Raw genomic sequence first — 23,027 nt, forward strand, 5'->3', positions numbered from 1 at the left:
AGCTGGTCACCTGAATAGACTGTGAGCACAAACACATGCACAGGTGGAGTTCACATGAGCAGGAACGCTACAAAAAGCGGCTTGCAAAAACCAACCGAAGGCACATAGGTCAATGGCCACTGCCAAGATCATTGTTAAAGCAAGAACCAGAATCACAACATGTAATTAACACAAAATGTTGAGTATTATGTCTTGGTTTCAAAGATAAGCTAACGTAAGAAAGTTCAGAAAATGAAAGTTTTCTGTCTCACATATTCCTTGCGGCCACCTATACTTACCCAAAGCCTGCCCAGAAGGGTTGGTGGTGGTCCTTCTGTGAAACATGGAATGGGGTGGAGGGCCTATTAGAGGGGTGGGGGCATACAGCTTTCTTTTCACAAACTTCCTTAAATCAACTGCTCTTAGGGCCACAGCATTAATTGTGTGGTCTGCCCTCGAGTGTGTGATTTTTCTTGGACAAATAGCCAGTGTGAGAAGACCAATCTGGATTAGGACCTTGGTGTGGTGTGTGGAAGGGGCATGAGGGGGTCTTTATTCATTTGCCCCGTATTGCAGTCCTGTTCCAGATCAGTATCCCCCTGCCCCAACACACACTTGCCATTTGCACAAAAGATGGGGAAGCTCCAACTAGAGCAAATGGGAGCTTCTTTTCCCATGCAATTTATAATTGCATTATAAATGCATTCATTTACTGTCAGGTGCTTGTCTGCACAGAAAAGAAAATCGCTGGCAGCTCACAGGATTTTGGTGTCAGCATTTTCACAATGAACTTTATTGTCTCTTACAATTTACTTTCAGCCAACGTACAGTACTTTTTGGCTCTGTATCCAGACCCTGCCTTTTAGTTCATCTTTCCTAGCTATTTGGCTCTTGTTAGCGGGAGTAATTATACCTAACATAATCTTTAATGTACTGTGCTGAGATTAGGAAGGGGCTGCATTATTTGTTTAACATACTGTATCAATTCTGTTTAACTTCCTGCAGCCCCTTTAATATTTTTTATAAACATGGGAATATATGAAGAGACTTGCTAGCTCAGGACAAAGATCTATTTAGTTCAGCTCCTGTTTACCACAGTGGCCAACCAGATACTGTCTGGAAACTCCATAAGCAGAATAGGATGGCAATAGACCTCTCTTGCTGTTGGTCTTCAGCAAACGGTATTCCAAGGCATGCTGCAACTGATCTTAGAGGAAGTACATAGCCATCAGGGTTTGTAGCTATTGATAGCCTTATCCCCTTTAAATTTGTCAGATCCTCTATTTATATATATAATTTTTATTAATTTTCTGTTTTACAATTTACAGTACAGTGGTACCTCAGGTTACATATGCTTCAGGTTACATACGCTTCAGGTTACAGACTCCGCTAACCCAGAAATAGTGCTTCAGGTTAAGAACTTTGCTTCAGGTTGAGAACAGAAATCGTGCTCCGGCGGCACAGCAGTAGCGGGAGGCCCCATTAGCTAAAGTGGTGCTTCAGGTTAAGAAGAGTTTCAGGTTAAGTACAGACCTCCGGAACGAATTAAGTACTTAACCCGAGGTACCACTGTACTCATTTTTACATCCTTAAGATATCAATGACTTCCCTTCTTCTCCTTCCTTAGTTCATTTTACATATCATAAATCTCTGCATATTTTGCAGAAACTATACCATTCCATTATTACATCCATCATAACTTATTTACACTGCTGAATTTATCTTAATGCTGCCAGCATTTTCAGCTGAACACAGTTATTTGCCATATATTCAATAAACGTTTTCCAATATTCTCTAAATGTATGTTTTTCTTGTTCTCTTATTCTATATGTTAAGTCTGCAAGCTGCGCATATTCTGTCAACTTAAGTTGCCACTCTTCTTTGGTTGGGACCTTGCTCGTTTTCAATTCTTGGGCTAACAAAACACAGGCCGCAGTAGTGACATACGTAAATAACCTCTTTTGACACCTGGGAATTTCAGTCAAAAATTATCCCCAACAGAAAGGACTGGGGTTTTTTTTTGAGGGGAGTACTTTTAAACATTTTTTTCAGTTCATTCTGGATCATTTCCCAATAGCCTTTTACCCTTTTACAAGTCCACCAGCAAATCCTCTTTTAAAGGTGTCCAAGTTGATGGCCATCACTCCCTCTTATGAGAGTGTATTCCACAATTTATCGGTAACTACAGTCGGGTGGCGCTGTGGGTAAAACCTCAGTGCCTAGGACTTGCCGATCATATGGTCGGCGATTCGAATCCCCGCGGCGGGGTGAGCTCCCGTCCTTTGGTCCCAGCTCCTGCCCACCTAGCAGTTCGAAAGCACTCTTAAGTGCAAGTAGATAAATAGGGACCGCTTTATAGCAGGAAGGTAAACGGCGTTTCCGTGTGCTGCGCTGGTGCTGGCTCGCCAGCTGCAGCTTCGTCACGCTGGCCACGTGACCCGGAAGTGTCTTCGGACGGCGCCGGCTCACGGCCTCTAGAGCGAGATGAGCACGCAACCCTAGAGTCGGACACGACTGGCCTGTACGGGCAGGGGTACCTTTACCTTTACAGTGGGGGAAAGCGCTGCCTTTTGTCTGTCCTGAATCTTCAAACATTCAGCTTCATTGCGTGCCCACAAATTCTGGAGTTAGGACTATCTGCTTTATGCATAATTGCCATCCATAATTGTATGCACCTCTCTTATGTCTCCTCTTACTCACATTTTCTCTAAACTAAAAACAACAACAGCAACCCCAATACTGTAACCTTTCCTCACAGGAGAGTTCTTGACTGGGTGTGACATTCTTTGAGGGTAATGGGCTCTTCTCTTTTTTTGCCACACACCTGGTGGTTGATTTATATGTAACCTACACTAAACCCTCGGGTTAAGGCAGGGGTCAGCAAACTTTTTCAGCAGGGGGCCGGTCCACTGTTCCTCAGACCTTGTGGGGGGCCAGACTATATTTTTTTTGGGGGGGGGGAATGAACGAATTCCTATGCCCCACAAATAACCCAGAGATGCATTTTAAATAAAAGCACACATTCTACTCATGTAAAAACACCAGGCAGGCCCCACATTTAGAAGGTGATTGGGCTAGATCCAGCCCCTGGGCCTTAGTTTGCCTACCCATGGGTTAAGGCTATGCAAACAATCAAACTAGTTAATTATGTTTTTATGGATTATGAAATGCTGGCTATCTATGTTTTATGGATTGTGAAATGCTGGCCACCTAAAGGCCATCTAATCCAACCACCTTCATAGAAAAGGGGCCAATAACGCTGGCAGAACAGTACAGAAAAATAAGGCACTGATTTTGAATGAACTTGCTCAAAAATAGCCCCACTGACTACTCGAAAGAGTCGTCTACTTTGAAGAGAATTGACTTTGAAGCCAGCAACTCAATGGCTGGGTCCCAAGTGCTCCTAAACAGCACACGACTGGTTCAAAACACTGCAATTGTTCACTTAAAATATAAAGGCCTTACAATGTTTCTGAAAGATGCTTGGGCTGGAACTATAGTGCCTGGAGATGAGGTGGGGCACTAATTGAGAAGGAGTGAGATGCGTTAGCTCTTTGCCTCCTGGTGCAATGAAAAATACACACTGAGAAGGGATAGGAAGGAATGTATGTCTCTCCCTGGCAACGTGTTATGTTTCCCTTAGGGGACCTCACAGTTTGAAAAGCACTGAAACAGCAAGGGGGAGTTGCTTGTGTTCAGTTGAGAGAGAAATGGAGAGTTCTCTGCAATTCTGCACTCCACTGTCATAGTCAACTGAACAGAGTATTAACTGATTGTCCTCCCAGCACCTAATGCTTCGGAAGTATTATTCACATCTCAAACAAAAGGAAATTGAGACACAGAGATTAAATCATTTGGCGGGCAGCCCGTGGTAGGTGCGCACAGCGCATGCGCTTGGGCCGCCGCCGCCGCCGCTGCTGCCGTTGCTTTTCCTCAAGCTGCAAGCGAGCGCGGGTGCCGTGAGTGGTGCGTCGCTTTTTCCCAGCCGGGTTTGTTCAGTGCGCCTGCGCGAGGCCCTGGGTATCCCCTCCTCCTCAAGCGAGAGCTGCAGCCGCTGCTTCTCCCGCCGAGCGCTGAGTTGGAGGCAATGGCGGCGGCGGCGGCGAAACCGAAGCCTCTAGCCGCGCCTTAAGGAAGCTGAAAGTGGAGTACGTGGTTCTTTCCGCCCACCTCCCTATTCTGTCTGCAGTGACTGGTCCCCAAGGTGGCAGCTGAGTGGAGAATTTGAAGCTCCGAAGTTGCCCCAGCCCTCTTGTAGGAGACACCCACCTTTGAATTGGCTTGCACTTCCATCCCGTGAAGTGGCCAGATCCTGGCGTGCTAGTTTCCACAGCCATGGCAACGCAAGAGAAGAAGCCAGATTCAGAATCAACCAAAACACAATCGACACCCTCCTCTTCAACCAATCAGAGCAAGCCTGCCCCTGTAAAACCAAACTATGCCCTGAAGTTCACGCTGGCAGGACACACCAAAGCTGTCTCATCAGTGAAATTCAGTCCCCATGGGGAGTGGCTGGCCAGTTCTTCGGCCGATAAGCTTATAAAAATCTGGGGCGCCTATGACGGCAAATTTGAGAGAACCATATCTGGCCACAAGCTGGGAATCTCTGATGTCGCTTGGTCATCTGATTCAAACCTCCTTGTATCGGCCTCAGATGACAAAACGCTCAAAATTTGGGATGTGAGCTCGGGGAAATGCTTGAAAACCCTGAAGGGGCACAGCAACTATGTCTTCTGCTGCAATTTCAACCCGCAGTCCAACCTCGTCGTCTCAGGATCGTTTGATGAGAGTGTGAGGATATGGGACGTCAAAACCGGGAAGTGCCTAAAAACCCTGCCAGCCCATTCTGACCCGGTTTCAGCGGTGCATTTTAACCGTGATGGCTCCCTGATAGTGTCCAGCAGCTATGATGGCCTCTGCCGAATCTGGGATACAGCATCAGGACAGTGTTTGAAAACACTGATTGATGATGACAATCCCCCTGTGTCTTTTGTGAAGTTCTCTCCCAATGGCAAATATATTCTAGCGGCAACGTTAGACAACACTCTTAAGCTTTGGGACTACAGCAAAGGAAAGTGCCTAAAGACCTACACAGGCCACAAGAACGAGAAGTACTGCATCTTTGCCAACTTCTCGGTTACTGGTGGCAAGTGGATCGTGTCTGGTTCAGAGGACAACCTGGTTTACATTTGGAATCTCCAAACGAAAGAGACTGTACAGAAGCTGCAAGGGCATACCGATGTTGTGATCTCTACAGCCTGCCATCCAACAGAGAACATCATTGCCTCAGCAGCTCTAGAAAACGACAAAACCATTAAACTTTGGAAGAGTGACTGTTAAAATGCTTTCAGCATCACTTCAGAGACTGCTGGGGGGGCGTGTCTGGAAAACATAGGGGTATTTTGTGTTTGTTGAAGACCCATTTGCCAGGAAACAAAGCAACTTTTGAGAAGATGATGTCTCCTAGTCTTGGCCCAAAGAACTTGTCTCCAAACTGGGCAAATGCAGGGGTTTTTTTTGGGGGGGGGGATAATAAAAAGGTTCTGTTTTCTTTGATGAACTGGCGGCTTTTCCTAATGGGAAGCCATTAACTATTCTCTCCTTGGAGAGTAAGATGGCAACTCTGTCTCCTAACAGCAACCACCGCCAAGTCATAAACTTAGAAAGAATCTGGATATGTTAACATTTTTGAAGAAACAGAGAAAAAAAAGATCCAGGCAGGTAGGCCCTAGTACATAAAACTTTAAATAAAAGAGCCATGGTGGCACATTACTAAAGGCAATTTTTTAAACATGACCAAACAAGTGTTCTTTTGCCCTGTGCCTCCTCTCATTTCCCACCCATCCAAGTTTCCAGAACCTGTGATTAAACCACCCTTTCTTTGTCCTTCTGTGTAATGCACCCTGTTCATCATGCTCCTTGACAGTAAAAGGTATTCACGCTTTTCACCCCACCCCAAATTATCTGCTCAACCTCTGTCCTCCTAAGTCCGTGCTTGTGGCTTTTTGTTTTTACTTTAAAAAAATTATTTTGGCAAATTTCACAAACTCTGTACAGTTATTTCAGTGTAAAAAACAAAAAAGCACACTTTTTTATCTTGGAAACCTCATGGTATGAGCTTGTATTTGCTAATGGTATGGCTTTATTCTACCCCCCCCCCCTTTTCCACATTGGTATATTCCTTTCCTTTTCTATCCTTTCTTACCTCTCCTCTGCACTTATCAATATTTTACACATCAAACCTGGTTACCATATGCACAATAAAAAGGTGGGATTTGGGGTGGGTGGGAATCATTTGGCCCAAAGTATGCTGAAACTTTTTGATAGATCCAAAGCAAGAACCCGGATTTCTGAGTCAGTGCCATAACCACAAGTTTTCATTTTCCTTTGAGTGCAACATGAACATCAAAGAGGAAGGTTATGATGTGGGCATGTCGGACCTCAGTTAGAAATGTATAGTCAGGGGTAATTGGATTGTGGTGGAGAAAACTTCCTGTTTGCTGTTGAATGGCAAGAAGACAAATGATGTAATTACATGAAAGAGTTGCAAAAGTTATAATCATAAAGGGAAATGCTCCCTGTCTGGCCATGTGCACTTTCCTCATAGGTTTATTTCTGGAATGGTTTTGATTTCAGTTAATTGAATAAATGGCTAGGAAAAGTAGGAATGAATTAAACATTAGCAGAATGAGAGATTTAAAATATAATATGCCTACCTTAAAGGATATATATCGAAGCTATTCTGCTATTCCAGCAAGTACTCTTTCTTTTTTTCTTTCAAAAAAGAAGAATATGCCAGTTGCTTGCTTTGGCAAATTCTTGTCTTTTCATTCTATCTCCACCCCATTTCTAGGAATGGTGTCTCTTGTATCCCAAGCTGCATGATGTTTTTGGAAAGGTAAAATACTTTTTTCATACAAATTCCATTACATACTTTGGTCAAGGGCTAACTTTTTCTACAAACAGCCAAATTGTGCGCCACACAAAATAGACTTCTTTACATCCAATTCTGGCTGTGTGCTGTATGATTCACATTGTACCATGATTCTTAAGGATGTGCCATCATTCCTTTCAACTAAAATTTAGCAGACAGTACTGCTATTCATATATTTATTTCTCAAAATGGTCTGATACGCTTATTATCATTATTTATCATAGATATAAAGCAACAACTGTGCAAAACCTCAGTTATTACCATGCCATGGTTGTAGACCAGACAGTGACTAGTGTGTTCTGCAATAAAATGTTACAGCGTAGACTGCTCCTGTTCCAGGCTTCACCTAGTAAGCATCCTTCAAGGTAGTCTCCTGTGATTTTCCATCTTTCTTCCCAGCATTCTGTGGTCATTGTACATACTCAGTCACACTAGGCTGTTTTTTTGGGAGGTGAGGAGGAATTTTTGCCCTGTTGTTTTTTTCTGTTTGTTGGAGGGGAGGGCTTTTTACAAAACTTGGGTTTCCTCCAAGCATGCTGGTTTCTTCTTGTTTCTCAGTGACCCCACTTTGACTATACTCACCAGCTGTGTTCACTATTAGAGGAAGCAACCTACCCCACCCCAGTTCTTCTTGTTGTTGTTTAGTTGTGTCTGACTCTTCGTGACCCCATGGACCAGAGCACGCCAGGCACTCCTGTCTTCCACTGCCTCCCGCAGTTTGGTCAAACTCATGCTGGTAGCTTCGAGAACACTGTCCAACCATCTACCTATTTTGAACTTTTTGTTACAAGAAACTATGATAACCATCCTTAAAATAGAATTTTGCAATTCACAGTGTTCCTTCAGCAAAGATCTATGGAGCTGCACCATAGATTTTTATAATTTTTATAATGGCAAGAAACCCTCTGAGCTACTTGCCACCACATCCCCATATAGGAGTTATCCTGGAACATACAAGAAATACATTTTACAAGCTATTCTCTGATTTTAATTACCTTTTCTACAGAAGAGCATCCTGGTATTAATACTATGGCACACCACCCAAATCTCTGAGCAGTGCAAGATTCCAGGCGCTTACACAGAATTCAGCTTCCTTGGAATGAGGGACAGCAGAGATGGTGGTGTCTTTATGATATATGGTTTATTTATACAACATGAGCTTAGGATGAAGGGGCCCACAGCATTAACACCCCTAGAAGGTCTGGCTTCTCCCATAGCCACAAGCCTTGGACTGAAGCAGAAATCAAACATGTCTCTCCCTCACATGCGCCTGCCTGCCATCTACTTCTAGCCTCCAGCTCTCACACACTTCCATTCTGACTTTTGTCCTTCTAACCACTAGTGAGTTGAGGGGGAGGGGCATCCATTTGCCCCTCTGGCACAGAGCCACTTCCTTTGTTACCCTAATGACCCATACTTAGGGGTCATTACCAAGAGGCTGGCCTTGCTATTCCAAAAATTAAACCCTTGCTGGATCCAGAAATTAGAAAGGAGTCAGGCATACAGCCTACCCCACCTCCTAACTCATAACAATACAATAGAACTATACTGTATAGGGTACGAAAAAAAGTTTTTTGAAATATTATATTTCTATACCAGCCAATATATCTGTGTAAGTAGCATGTGAGATATGCACAGATCTCTGCTTTCTTTAGATAGTGCAGAAAGCTAAGAGAATTGGTACTAATTTTATGATAATGATCTTCTAGTACTAATTGTCTGGACAAACATTTCATCCTATTAATTTTCATGTCCCTCCTTCTTATAGTTTTTTTTTTTAATGTGTCTCTTGTATGAAATCTAATTATGTGCACATCCACCAATTTATCCTTCTTCACAAAAAGAGACCCATTTCACCATTAGCCGACTTGGTCACACTCCTACCTGTTTTGCAATTCTGCACTGCAAAGCTTTCCCAATTAATCTCGTTTAAAGGTGTTACAAACCCAGCAAACATAACACTGTCTAAGACACAGCTGTGCAAAAATAAAAATCGAAAAATTGCCATGATTTAGAAAAATCCTAAGCCTACTCCAAAGTGCAATAAACAGTCCAATAATCAAGAGATGGGAGCATGAATGTACTGTGTGAGCAGCATGCAGGGCAAAGCACACTGCACAGAGACTGCTAGGAACAATGCGGTAGGAAACAAAACATTAAAAACTCAAATGGAAGCTCAACAACAGGCATACAGTCTTAGGAGGAGGTTTACTGCATAGATGACCAGAGGAGTTCAGATATCCCGTGGCTTCTCTTTAAAAGAGGCAAGAAAACATTGCAAAACTACCAGCCTGAATTTAGCTACATTTCCTATAAGCTACCATAGCCAAGATTTTAATTAAAAGCAGGAAAGCAAGAACAATCTCATGCCAGGTGGTCTGGCAGTAGCCCACTGGCTCTGTTTTAATAGAGAAAAATGTAAAACACAATTGTTAGATAAACTGTATATCATACTTTCATAACAACAGAAGGGAGAAATTCAGAGAGGAGGGAGAAATACCCAACATAGAATAATATATTATAACATACGGAAAGGCAACTTACCATAGAAATGTAATACACTTAAAAAACCCCAAATACAATAAACTAGTAGAATTTGCAGTATCCAATCACGTCTTGTACAGTTGCCGATGAAAAGATTTTTGCAAATAGCAATTACAGTGCCTGGCATGAGGTCTATCACTTATATGAATGTGCTATTGCTGTCTGCAATGTTTTTTCATTATATCATATGTAGGTAGGAAGTCACAAACACAGCTGCACATGTTCAAAATTAGTAAATTTCCCTTTCCTCTGAAGACATCATTTTTCTATTTTTGCTTTTCTTGTCCTCCTGTGCCTTTTGGTACAATGACATACTGTCATGTTTCTTGTTATAATTGCAAGGATTAAGAATCCCTATTTAGATTCTAAGCACCAAAGTTGGTAGGGATCTAGTAGGTCACCTAGCAGCACAATTGCATTTCCTAAATCATGGAAACCAATAGTTTAGGCCTCCTTTTAAATACATTTTAACAAAGGTGTTGCTAGGTTTTTAAACCAAACTAAGGCAGAGCAGGTAAAAACTGAAGGTGATTCAATGGCCTTATCTAAAGCCCTGGCATCCTCTCCTCTCCCAGGCAGGGCAGACATTAAACTGGAGAAACATTCTTCTGGGGCAAATGGGGTGGAAATGCCTGGATGAGATTAAAACCAGCTACAGAGCTGGTCTAAATCACCCATTGATTTGAGGGTGTGTGTTCTTGGTCTTCCCTTGATACACCCTCTTTTGGTCCTACTGAAGTCCCCAGCCCTGCAAAAGCAGGGACCCAGCAATTGTTGGCTTGGGCACTGGAGGTTTCCACAGCATTGAGGAGGGGGAATCTGACACCGGATTTCCCTTTCCAGTTTTGCAGCTCTTCAGTGTCATAGGTAAAGGTAAAGGGACCCCTGACCATTAGGTCCAGTCGTGACCAACTCTGGGGTTGCGGCGCTGACCTCGCTTTATTGGCCGAGGAAGCCGGCGTACAGCTTCCAGATCATGTGGCCAGCATGACTAAGCCGCTTCTGGAGAACCAGAGCAGCGCACAGAAACGCCGTTTACCTTCCCGCCGGAGCGGTACCTATTTATCTACTTGCACTTTGATGTGCTTTTGAACTGCTAGGTTGGCAGGAGCAGGGACCGAGCAACAGGAGCTCACCCCGTCGCGGGGATTCAAACCGCTGACCTTCTGATCAGCAAGTCCTAGGCTCTGTGGTTTAACCCACAGCGCCACCCGTGTCCCCTTCAGTGTCATAGATTTGATCTATTCTGTGTCCCCTGGAATGCCCTCCCATAGGAGTGCACACTAAAAGACTTAAATTCTCATAAGCTTTCCCTATGCTAATTTATATGTGTAGGTATCAGTGCTTTTTTTCTAGAAAAATAGATGCCGGTAATCATGAAGTTCTTACAGTAAGTGTCACACTTTTTAACAACAACAAAAAAAGAGATGCCGGTACTGTGTACCCCTGACCCTCTGGGGGAGCAGTGGTAGGTATGAATTTAGTGATTTGAGCAAATTAAGGCAGTGGGTACCTTAGGTTTCACCAGTTTGCAGCATGCCCAGCCACTCTGTAAACTAGGGATGGGGAACCTCCACCCCGTGGGCGAAATGTGGCCTGTCAGAATTCCCCATTTGGCCCATGAGGCATTCTTGCCCAAAACACATCCACGTGCCCCATATCTGATGTCATACATGTTGCCAAGTTTCAGGAAGACAGATGCATACCTGGCTTGGCTGTGTGAATTCCCCGTGGGGAACTTAAGCATGAAGTCAAACCCTGCAAAAAGATAATGATTGACAGGTAGGTGGTTTCACCCACCTGTCAAAGTTGACCTGCCTTTTTTTTTTATTAAAAAAAGGGGGGTAAGGAAATCTGAGGTCCAGCACAAAAGACCCACTCTCTAACAATACCCTTAGTTTTTAGGAAGGAATTTTCAATGCCTTAGACCAGTCACTCCACTGCTAAATGCCTATTGTGGTAGGAAAGTGTTGCAGCTGGGTGTCTACTCCCAGTGCCTGGCCCTTTAACAGCAATCTGAAGCTTTTCCTGGAATGGAAATGGGCGCTTTTGCTCTTCACAGAGGTATCTGGTTAGCTACTGTTGTGAAGAAGCTACATGGGCACCAAGGGCCTGATCCAGAAAATATGTTCAGAAAAGCTTCATATGTTAAACCTCTTATCTAGCAGGCTGCTGTTAAAGACCCAGGAGCAGAGCCAGTCTTAAAAACATCAGTCTTCTGGGCAATTCTAGGCATAGGGGGCAACAGAGGGCAGGGAGAAGAGACTCTCAACTCCTGCCTGACAACTAGCAGGACTGTATCTTCTTTTCCACCCAGAAATCTTAACGCGTGGGATAAATCTCAACCTTTCAGAAATGCACAGTAGACTTTTCCGGCACCGTCCCTGATATTTTTTGTACCACTGCTACTCTTAGGGTTTGGTCCCCCCCCCCCCCCCTGGCTTGAGGTAACTGAAGCACAATAACAATCCTCTTATGTTCCTGACGCAGATTTGTCATCAGGCACCTGCCCTGACTGCTGCTCTCAAATTACACTCTATGTTTTTCCAGGGCGTGCTGCATCTTCTACAGACTATAATCATATTTGCATTAACTTGAGGTGAAACTACACGGTACATTAAGCATGCTTTTGTTTTTTTTTAAGTCCTCTAGAACGCACGCCCCTCTTAAGTCTGAGGAGTGTGAGGAGGAGTATGAGCGAGGGTACTTCTGGATAGACCTTTATTCTGGGGTGAGTGCTCCTCATGTGTGCAGGTGTTTTGTTTGTTTTGCAGCACCCATCCAACATTGTTGGCATCAAGATGCCAGTTTGGATCCCTCCCGGTCATTTAATCTGGCTTTACCCTTTTCAGGGGAAAAAATCTGCTGAATTGAAAACAAAAACTCTGTAGCCAATTACCCCTTGTGACGTCTGAATAACCTGTTTACAGTATTAAGCCGCTGTCCAGAAGCAGCTCGAAAGAAGGTGGTGGCTGTTCCTACCTGCTCTCTCACTTCTCTCTGCTTGCTTGTCCTTCCTCTCCCTGGGAAATGCAAGAAAGGGATGGTCATAGAATATGCAGCACCTCAGTCTCTCACTCCTCTATCACTTAACCCTACTATGATTGCTGCTTCCTTTGTTCTTCTGATGTTGTGATTTTGTATTTTTTAAAAAATATTTTGTGCTTTAATGGTTGCTTGCTCATTATAAATAGTTGGTTGATTGATCTATTGCTCACCAGAGTTCTTCTGGGCTGTGCAGTGGTAGGAATTCAACTCTGCCAGCACCATACTACCCAAAGAGATGGCAATGAGCCTGCAGAGATGGTGCCCCTATTTTTGCTTCCTCCCTCTGGATGGCTCTTTTACTGGGCTTAGCTTTTCCTGCCCTACTGCCCAAAGAGCATCTGACCAGGGGAAGTTAGCACAGGGAAGATAGCACTTTTGTTCTGACAGGCTTTCCCAGCTGGATAAATGGGTCTTTCACCACAAGTTTTAGTCTTTAAAATGTATTTGTTTTTGTTTTCTTAATAATCTTTATGTGTACATCACCTTGAGATGGTGGTTTAGAAGGTTAACAACAACAACAATAGCAGCAGCAGCAGATGTCTTGCCTAGTCCTTGCTGCCACTTCTCCCTCATCTCTTTCTGAGTGGCGTGGCAGGATTTGGTTTGCTGGGCTGAATGCCCACTGTTGTGCTGCCCAGACAGGGCTTAGATAAGCAACTCTGATTGAATGAGGTGTTTGCTCCCTCGGTCCACAATCCTCTGCCCACAGAAAGAGGGTGGAGGCGGCTGCTAGCATTCTCTGCCAAGTCAGCACCATGGGCGAAAACCTTCCTTCTTGCAGTGACTAGAGAGGGCAAGTAAGAGAGAGGCCAGCAGCACTGCTCCCTTCTCTGGCTTGTATATTCTCCCCCTCCCCTACAAGGCACCACAAAGTGTGCTTCAGCAAGTTTCTTCTTCATCTGATATTAAAGGTGGGCTGTGTCATGTTCTCAGCTCCTGCTTTCAAATGTCCTATATTATTTTAAAACTAATTGGGTCATGAAGAGTCGGACACAACTAAACAACAATAATTTTATATCCTGCATTTCTCCCAGTTCAGGACTCGAGGCAGCACTCAACATAAATTGAAACAGATGCAGCTAAAAACATACAATCAATATGATACGGAAGGGGGGGGCATGTCTTCTTCACCTTCTTCTTCGCTACAATATATCAATTTATTTCCAATTGTCAATGTCAAAAGGGACTAAAATCTATAAAATTCATAGAAAATCAACGTGCCAGTTTCCTCAATTTCTCTAGGACTCCTAGGACTCCATCACACCTCCCCTGTCCAGCATAATCCCTCCAGCAAGGTGTTAAGACCCTAATCCTGTCAAATGGCTCTGATCAGCCTTTCCTCCAGGCAATGTCAGGTGACAGACTATGCATATTTGGGACCATTGTTTTCTCATCTCCAGCTCTGCATATTCCCCCCTCCCTCCTCCATATGTTAATCTGTGTAACCCAACCTCCCTTTAATATATTCATGATGTAATCTGTGTAACCAAACCTCTCTTTAATGTATTCATGACGTGTTTTGCACTGTATTCTGGGACATGGAGGGAGTTTCAAAAACTCATGTCACCCCTTTCTCACTGTTCAATCTCGCCTTGAACCTGTTGCGCAATAAACTTGGATCTTCTGCAGTTTGCTCCTGTCTACGGCTGAGCTCATTTTTCCTCTGCAGGGACCCACGGACTTAGTCCGATGAGCTGGGTGGCAGAGCAGCCTCGCACCCAGATTTTAGCCGTAACAAATATAATTAAAACAACAAGAAGTAACCCAATTTAAAAACACAGCACCAAAACATTGAAAGTAACACACATGCACGTACAATACTTGCCCTCATAAGACCCTGCCACAGCCACCAGTTAGTGGCCAAAGGCTTGCTGGAACAAAGAAGTCCTTGCCTGCTGGGCAAAGAAAAGCAAAGAGGCCAGCCTAAGTCTCCCCGGTAGGGATTTTCGCTATCTGGGAGCAGCCATCAAGAAGGTCCTCTTTCCTGCCCTCACCTGGGAAGGTGGCAGGATAGGGAGAAAAGACATCCCTAGAAGGACTTAAAATTCTACCAGGCTCATACAGGTGCATCCTTCCAGAGAGGAACCTAGCTGGCCCCTGTGAGAACAGGATGGTGGACCAGGTAGGGCAGCATCTCCTACAGGGCAAATAAGGGGTGATGAGGCGGATGCTCCCTGGGTTGTGAATCCTAGACCTGCTCCTACCACTGTGGAGCCCTGACTAACTCCAGCTACAAAAGCTGAAGCTGCTGAACAGCTGTTGTTTTTCCTGCAATACATATAAATTTTTCTGTATCCTTATTTTCTTTAGATCTTATCACAATTTACATGGGGAATTGTTAAAATTTGCTGGAGTACCTTTTGATTTGTTTATTGTTCATGACTTAAACCTTTTCTCGTTGCAAGCCGCCTTGGGGAAGCATGGCTTTAACTAAGGCAGGCATGGCCAAACTTGCCCCTCCAGATGGTTTTTGGGACTACAAGTCCCATTATCCCTAGCTAACAGGACCAGTGGTCAGGGATGATGGGAATTGTAGTCCCCCCCCCCCAAAAAAAAATCTGGAGGGCCAACTTTAGCCATGCCTGAACTAAGGGAAGGCGGCAGGGCAAATAAAACGGTGGTGATCCACACCAGCTGATCAGAAACACTTTTTTTAAAAAAAGGTTTTTGTCCCTCAAAGCGCGCGTCTGGCCGCCGCTTCCGAGTCAAGGCGCGTTTCAGACGGCGCTGAAGAAACCGCCCCTCCCTTTCCGGCGTTTCCAGTTATTCCAGCCAACTGAGGGAGACGCGGGGGGGGGGGCGCTATGCGGCAAGTCCCGCGTGACGCTCATGGGCGCATGCTCCTTCGCGACGCGGAAGCGCTCCGGGGGCGCCGCGGAGGCGGCGGGGCATAGTGATGAATCATCACAGTGCTTTCCTCCTGCTTTGCCTGGGCTCTGATTGGGCCTCGGGCGAGTCACGTGGCGCGGCGGCGCGGCTGCTCTTTCCCGCCTGCAGCCGCGCGCTCGATCGCAGAACGTAAGTTTTTTATGGGAGGAGGGGGAGCGCCTGATTGCTGCGACGGTCCCGCTCAGGAGCCTAACCTGAGCGTGTGAGGCGGTGGGGAGCCGCTTCCCTCCCTGTCCCTCTCTCTCCTGAAGGGAAAGTAGAGCCGTCGGACTGAGGAGTCGGGAGACGTGTCCCCCCCACAGTCTTGTCCGTAATTTGGAGCTGGGGGGCACGTCAGTTCTGCCCCCCCGTCCTCTAATGTGTCTTAGCTGTGAGGCCGTGAGATGGTGGCGTCGGAGGAGCGGCGCTTCCGTGCTTTTCTGTACACTTGGGTCCACCTGCCTTGCTTACTTCGCCCTGCTTTCTCTGTTTTAAGGCAGGCAAGGCCAAACTTGGCCCTCCAGCTGTTTAGGGACTACAGCTCCCACCATCCATAGCTAACAGGACCAGTGGTCAGGGATGATGGGAATTGTAGTCCCAAAACAGCTGGAGGGCCAAGTTTGGCCATGTCTGGAAGGCGTCCGAAACAAAAAACACCTCACCCAACCCCTTGCCTCAAACGCTTTCGTCCACAAGTTTGCCCAAATAGAAAGGTCCAGTGGCCCTTCTGAAACAGCTCAAGGTTAATCGTGAGCAATAGTAGCCCATCTTTGTTGGCTGTATTTATTTGCTGCTTTGGGTGCCAAATGCTTCAAAGCTTAAAAAAGAAGAGTGAAGGCAACCCCCCCCCCATGATGACCAGAGGTAAAAACAGCAACAAACAGCCAAAAAATCTTATCCATATCTGAAAATGATAAATCTTGCCCACCCCACTAAAGGGTGAGCACAAACAAGGCTACCAGCATAACCAGTTAGTCTCCAAATTAAGAATCAAAGGCCTGGGTAAATAAAAATGATTTTTGCTTCCAAAGGCAGAGAATGATAGTGCCAGGCTACTCTCCCAGTGGAAAACACTCCACAAGTAATAAATTATAATAAATAAAGGTATGTGGTCAGGGCTAAGCAAACAATACTTAAGATTTAAACAACCTGCCAGAAACACTGTTGTACTATAGAAACCTGACAGCTTTCAACAAAGAGAGCCTAATATTTGGCATTAGTTTCTTACAATGGGATGTTAAATTAGTAGCACAAACTCCTTTCCTGGCCCTTCACTCTTCCTCTACTTGCCACTACAGTACTTAAATTTGATTTTCAGTACTATTGTAGCATAAGTGCCTGGATTTGCTCTGTGTTTATGCTGTTTTGGTTATCATTGTTGCACTCAATAGCATACTCCTCTTATCACATGGGCATTGGACATTTACCATGTTGGGTGGTGCTTCACATTGAGAAAATTGTATGGGGAAAATGAGTTAGCCAGTCTTCCAGTATCATAGCCTATCATAGGCCTTATCCACACTTAGCATTCCAGGCATAGGCCTGCACTTTAAAGCTCTGTGTCCAATAACTCTTCCCCCCCCCCCCCGAGCTTTCCCTGTGAAAACCCACTCTATAGCTGAAGCGCAACAAACAGCAATTCAGGTTTTCCATGGATTGCCACTTACTCTGATTCAGCGGTAAAGAATGGGTTTCATGAGGAAAGCGCTAGAGCAAACAGAAAGAGCACATGGAGCTTTAAAGCAGGGACCGTGCTTGGAAAGTGCAGAGGAAAGAAAAGTGGGTAAGCCCTAATTCACACTCCTCTCAGCCCACTGACAGACTCTTCATTGTAAAAGGTGGGGGATAAGGGGATTAATATTCACATATCTCTGGTGTCACGTGTACTTTGGTCCATATACCTCTTCATTAGCGTTGTTGTGGAGAGATCTGTCATCCATTTCTCTGCCTCCCCACAAAAAGATGAGAAGTCATTAATAACCCCAGGTGCAACATACGTAATCAAGTTTATGCTAACATTTGTAGCCAAGATAGTGGTGAAAGGCTAGGTATTAATATTCTCCATATTAATGTTACTGATCTCTCCCATTCATTCATTCTTTCCTCCATTCTAGGTACATGGAATTTACTGCTTCTGTCAGGTTGAGATTGCCATTATTTCTTGATCAAATTAATGTCAAATGTATGCATTTACATTGCTTATTGCTCTACTGCAATCCTATAGCAGGTGAAAGTAGCAAAGTGCCTTTCTGTTGCCAGTGAAGAATCTTACTCTGTTTTCAATGTGATAACCTGTATCCTGTTTATATTCTTCAAATCTGCCAGGCATTTTCAAAATATGCCAGATTTGTACCATATTAATTTGCCTGTTTTAAGTTAGAAAAACATAAGAACCTTTTTGGATAACTTTTAAGTTACACACTGCCCACAGCTATTGTTGCAGTAGCATTTTCTGAAGTGATGTTGCAGTTGTGCTTAGTTACTAAGTTCAGGTACAGTAATTAGTTACTAGCATATACAGTGGTGCCCCGCAAGACGAACTCCTCGCAAGACGGAAAACCCGCTAGACGAAAGGGTTTTCCGTTTTGGAGGCGCTTCGCAAAACAAATTTCCCTATGGGCTTGCTTCGCAAGATGAAAATGTCTTGCAAGTTCCTGCAGGTTTTTTTCCCTTTCCCCCCTTTTCCTAAGCCGCTAAGCCGCTTATCAGCTGATCCACTGATAAGCCGCTTAACAGCTGATCGCTAAAAGCTGCTAAACCGCTAATAGCGCTAATCCGCTAAGCTGTCAATGGGCTTGCTTCGCCAGACGAAAAATACGCTATACGAAGAGCCTCATGGAACGGATTAATTTCGTCTTGCGAGGCACCACTGTATGCTGTAAGTGTGATGTAATTTGTTACAAATAAGACCTTTGACTACCTTTTACACATCATGTGTAATGCCAGTCATAAGTTCTGCTTATGTGACTTACACCCTGGTACATTACAAGTAGTGGCTAGATAAAATTATGACAGTAATATATACTGATATCACCAGTATATATGGTCCAATAGAAATTTGATCTTAATGGACCTAGGCACTAAGATGATTAAAGCGAGTCTCTTAATGACTGCATCCTGGTACAAGCAGATCTGTCATTTAAAAGTGAGCCCTCAAGTGCCGAGAAAATTGCAAGAACTTGCTTAAGAAAATGACCCTTGTTTTATATTTAATATTCAGTATTCAGCTGAAATGAATTTTACCCTGTGTGATTCAGCTCCTGGAAGCAAAAATATGCTTACAAATTATTTACATAATTTACCTTGGAAGATTTCTTTTGAACTACCTCATTGCTTTTCCATTGCAAGTTATGACATGCATGGTTCTGAAAAGCAAGTGAGTCTTAACAAGCTATCAAACAGCATTATTCATGAAAAGTCTAAGATAAAAGGAAATGGAGTTGGAAAAAATGTCAAGCTACTTCACAGATCCTAAATGCCTGCATAATACTTATCATTCCATAGCTCTGTGTCTTTAGGATCAGATGTTGTAGCTCTTCCAAACTACTAGTGTGGAGAGGCACTTTTTAAAAAGTTTCTGGAATTTGACCCAACATGACATTATCCAGTTATATTGCAATTACAAGCTTGGTGAATAAAAAATGCCGTGGACATAGTGCGTCTTGATTTCAGTAAGGCTTTTGACAAAGTCCCCCATGATATACTTGTGAGCAACTGACTGTGGAAGAGACTCCCATCAAGAGGTGGTGAACTCTCCTTCCTCGGAAGTTTGGAAGCAAAGGTTGGATGGCCTTCTGTCGTGGGTACTTTAGTTGAGATTCCTGCATTTCAGGGTGTTGGACTAGTTGACCCTTAGGTTCCCCTCCAACTCTGATTCTATGCAATCTTATACCCACTAACCTGAAGATATACCTAGTTGAACTCAATGAGACTTACTTATAAGTAAGGTAAAGGGACCCCTGACCATTAGGTCCAGTCTTGACCGACTCTGGGGTTGCGGCGCTCATCTCGCTTTATTGGCCGAGGGAGCCGGCGTACAGCTTCCGGGTCATGTGGCCAGCATGACTAAGCCGCTTCTGGCGAACCAGAGCAGCGCACGGAAACGCCGTTTACCTTCCTGCCGGAGTGGTACCTATTTATCTACTTGCACTTTGTGGTTTCGAACTGCTAGGTTGGCAGGAGCAGGGACCTCACCCCGTTGCGGGGATTTGAACCACTGACCTTCTGATCGGCAAGTCCTAGGCTCTGTGGTTTAACCCACAGCACCACCCGCGTCCCTTTACTTATAAGTAGATATGTATATAATTGCACTGTTAGAATCATAGAGTTGGAAGGAACCCCAAGGATCATCCAGTCCAACCCTTTGCAGTGCAGGAATCCTTCCCACAGCTGTCCCTGGGTAGACTCAAACCACCAACCTTTTTGTTAACTGTCAGATGCACTGACCCATTGCACCACATGAGGGCTGAATATTAATGTATTGCCTTAAAAGCAACATCTGTGTTTGGTCGTCACAGTGAGTTTTTGATTAACCACAATTAAAGGTTGCATCTAACACTAAACTATAGTTAGTTTTAGCTATGGTTTGTTTGAAACTACAAGGAAGCTTCAAACTATGATTGATGAAGGTCTTTTCTTTCAACAACACATACTTCAGAATAATCACAGTTTGAATGTAATGCTAAACTGTGGTTAATTCAAACCAGAAACGAAAGCTTCTGAACTCCTTGCAGCCAAACCAGAGGGGAAATGGTTGAGCCTGAGGCTCAGTGTGGCATTACATCTGAACACACCCAATGAATAGATTACAAATGTAATCCCATTCTTTTCTGCTGTGGATTGTATAAGCCATGAAACACTCTTAAATTGTTAGTATAGCTTTGATTAGTGTTGTGCTACTGAAAACCAGTCCTAAATTCATTTAGTTCCATGTAAGTTTGTTTAGGATTGTGTCTTATGGCCTTGGTCTAGTGCAGATATTGGGTTGAATGTAGTGGAACTTCCAGGTAAACATGCAGACGATGGAGATGGAGTTGCACGTGTAATCTGGTTTCATTTTTATGTTGTGCACATGAGTTGTTTTTCTACACTTGATTTGCTTTCTTTTATTATTGTTAAATATTATTTATTATTAAAAGGCTAAAAGCAACTTATGTTTAAAAAACAAAAAAACACAAGCAATGCCCAACCAAAGGAAAACACAATGTGGGAAATGTAATCAACTGCATATAATTTATGGCCTGAAAGCAACAACAGTGAATACCAACTGCAACCACTGGACTCCTTTCCATTCCAGACATGGAATGCATAAGCAAGCATCAGCAGTTTCCACTCCAGTTTCTGTTTTTGCTAGAATTCTCCAGCATCCCTCCATGGAGCACCTCTTTGTTAATTATTTAGTTTACATTTATTTTTTATTAATTCTTATTCCTGTTTACTGCATTTATATCCCATCTTTTTCTTCTAGGAGCTCAAGATGGTGCACCATGAAAATCTTGTTTTGCTTTCTTATATTACTTTGCTATTTTTCTTTGTGCATGATTCTTCAGCGTCCTAACACACACACACACACACACACAAACTTTTTAACCAAAGAAAATGGGAGTACTGTTGTTCAGTTTTAAACATGCATCTTTCATTAGCTTATGCAGAACAATAAAATTCCTAGAATATGTAGTTGCAGACATTTATCTTGTGTAGGTGACAAAAATGTAGGCACGTGGCAGTTTTAAGTTAAAGACAAACATCCACTTGAAGATTATTCTGTAAGTATGTACATTTTGAAAGCTTTGGCATGTTTTGGAAATCATTGTAGGAAACAGAATAAATCCTGCATTGTCTAAAACTTCATTAGCCTTTTAATAAGCAAAGCAGAGGTTGAAAGAAGAATGTTTTAAGTAGCTGGAAATGTTATGTTGACAATACATTGCATTCCAAAAACACCAGAGAGGTGTTCCAGAATAACTGTTTTGGTTTCTAGCTTCAATTCATTACAAGAACTAATGTGCAAATGTGTGAAACCGAGCCCTGATGTGGGACTTTGTATAGAAAAGCAGTTTTGGGAGGGGAAAATTTGGGGTAGACAAGTAACCTGGGGTAAACCTTTCCCTGCTGCTTCTGCACTCTAAATAGCCTTCTCATCTGTACTTTTTTCTCCCCTCCCTCTCCCCCTCCCCGCTACTTCACAATCAGAATGCATACTTACCTGTGTTTTGAACCCTGTGGGTAGGGGGATAAAGGCTACAATCCTCGATGCCAGTGTTTGGAACAGAGAAATGTTAAGTGGGGGCAAGAACATTAATTGAGATCCAGCGCCGAGGGCCTTCAGGCGGTTCCCTCATTGCGAGAAGTAAGGTTACAGGGAACCAGACAGAGGGCCTTCTCGGTAGTGGCACCCACCGTGTGCTACGCCCTCCCTTCAGATGTGAAGGAAATAAGCAGCTATCTTATCTTTAAAAGACATCTGAAGGCAGCCCTGTTTAGGGAAGTTTTTAATATTTAACGCTGTATTGTTTTTAGCCCTCGATTGGGAGACGCCCAGAGTGGCTGGGGAAACTCAGCGAGATGTGTGGGGTATAAATAAAAATTTATTATTATTATTATCCCACTACTTTGCATCAAATCTGCCTTTCTTTCTTTCTTTCTTTCTTTCTTTCTTTCTTTCTAGTGTATTTTGGCACCAAGATTCTTAATATGTTCTTTTGCATGCAACCTTTAGTATCACATACTGATAGTGAACTAGGATACCAAGTTATGACAGCTATTTAGCCAAAATGGGACTATTGATAAACAAGTATCAATGATTTCAGTGGTAAAGTTAAAATCAAATCAAGTTTCTTAATTCATGCCACTCGATTATTTGCATGTTTATTCCAAAGAATATATAACAGATTAATCCATTAAACATTACAGCTTTAATATTTTTGTGTTTTAAATATCCTATGAGCTGACAAACTTCAGTTAAGTCATCATAACCTCTTCCTAAGACTGTTATATTAATTTATTAAAGATATGTTTATTAATTGAGGAAGTTTCTCCAGTTAGGCAGCATACTTATACAAACAATCTCTTCTTTCTCTTTCTCTTTCTCTTTCTCTTTAAATGCCATCTCCAAAGAGTCCTCTTCCCCTCTCTCTCACACAGGGGGAATGCCTCTTATAAGATCCTTGCTTAAATGTGTGTGTGTTATCGGAAAACAAAGTGCTATCCTTTGTTTAGAAATAGCATTTTAGCCATATGGAAATGTAATAATTTATTGACTGAAAGAACTTACAACTCTATAAAATTTATAAATATTGCAGACAATTAAGAGGAACTGTTCATTGCTTTACTGCATTGATAGGGAACCTAAGACCTGAGGGCCAAATGTTGCCCTACAGGCGGCTCCATCTGCCTCTTGGGTCTCTCAGCAGGCTGCGCCTCCACCCCAGCCACATCCCCTCCTTCGCAGCCCAATTTTGCACCCTCCTTAATATTTTTGCTTCCCTGCAGTGTTTCATTGAATTCTGATAATGCTCCTTGCTTCCATAGATTGAGAATACAGAGGGATGTGTGAACAAATGAACATTTATTGCTTGGGCTAGAAAGGTTTTCCCACCTCTATTTTACTGGGGTAAAATACACTTTTCCTACAGAACTGCAGGTGCTCTTCTTG

At 43.5% G+C, this 23,027-nt stretch overlaps 1 protein-coding gene and 1 pseudogene across 5 annotated transcripts in view; both read left to right on the forward strand.

Annotated features, from left to right (window-relative positions):
* Positions 1-3,904: 3,904 nt before the first annotated feature.
* On the forward strand, positions 3,905-5,756 carry LOC310846086 (WD repeat-containing protein 5 pseudogene; annotated as a pseudogene). Its single transcript has one exon. The product of its transcript is annotated as a WD repeat-containing protein 5 pseudogene (transcript).
* A 9,557-nt stretch (positions 5,757-15,313) lies between these two features.
* The window catches only part of RHBDD1 (rhomboid domain containing 1), a 28,565-nt gene continuing 20,851 nt past the window's right edge, over positions 15,314-23,027 (forward strand). For 2 of the 4 annotated variants that reach the window (XM_083742172.1, XM_083742174.1), the window contains exons 1-2: positions 15,429-15,523; positions 17,488-17,555. The gene's annotated coding sequence lies outside the window, so the exon portion shown is untranslated. Of the gene's footprint in view, positions 15,524-17,487; positions 17,556-23,027 lie in introns of all 4 variants that reach the window. The other 2 variants (XM_083742175.1, XM_083742173.1) reach the window with 2 other exon arrangements.

This window comes from Podarcis gaigeae (genome assembly GCF_964106915.1).
Source record: "Podarcis gaigeae genome assembly, chromosome: 5".
NCBI lineage: Eukaryota > Metazoa > Chordata > Lepidosauria > Squamata > Lacertidae > Podarcis > Podarcis gaigeae.